We start from the raw sequence: 474 nt of genomic DNA on the forward strand, positions 1-474 counted from the left end.
TCCAAGGAGTAAGCATCTTTTAATTTCATGGCTGCAGTCACCATCTGCAGTGATTTTGGAGCCCAAAAAATAAAGTCTGACACTGTTTCCACTGTTTCCCCATCTATTTCCCATGAAGTGATGGGACCAGATCCCATGATCCTCATTTTCTGAATGTTGAGTTTTAAGCCAACTTTTTCACTCTCCTCTTTCACTTTCATCAAGAGGCTCTTTAGTTCCTCTTCACTTTCTGCCATAAGGATGGTGTCATGTGCGTATCTGAGGTTATTGATATTTCTCCGGGCAATCTTGATTCCAGCTTGTGCTTCCTCCAGCCCAGCGTTTCTCATGATGTACTCTGCATAGAAGTTAAATAAGCAGGGTGACAATATACAGCCTTGACGTACTCCTTTTCCTATTTGGAACCAGTCTGTTGTTCCATGTCCAGTTCTAACTGTTGCTTCCTGATCTGTATACAAATTTCTCAAGAGGCAG

The sequence above is a fragment of the Bison bison genome, unplaced genomic scaffold (assembly GCF_000754665.1).
Source record: "Bison bison bison isolate TAMUID 2011002044 unplaced genomic scaffold, Bison_UMD1.0 scf7180017853457, whole genome shotgun sequence".
Taxonomy (NCBI): Eukaryota; Metazoa; Chordata; class Mammalia; order Artiodactyla; family Bovidae; genus Bison; species Bison bison.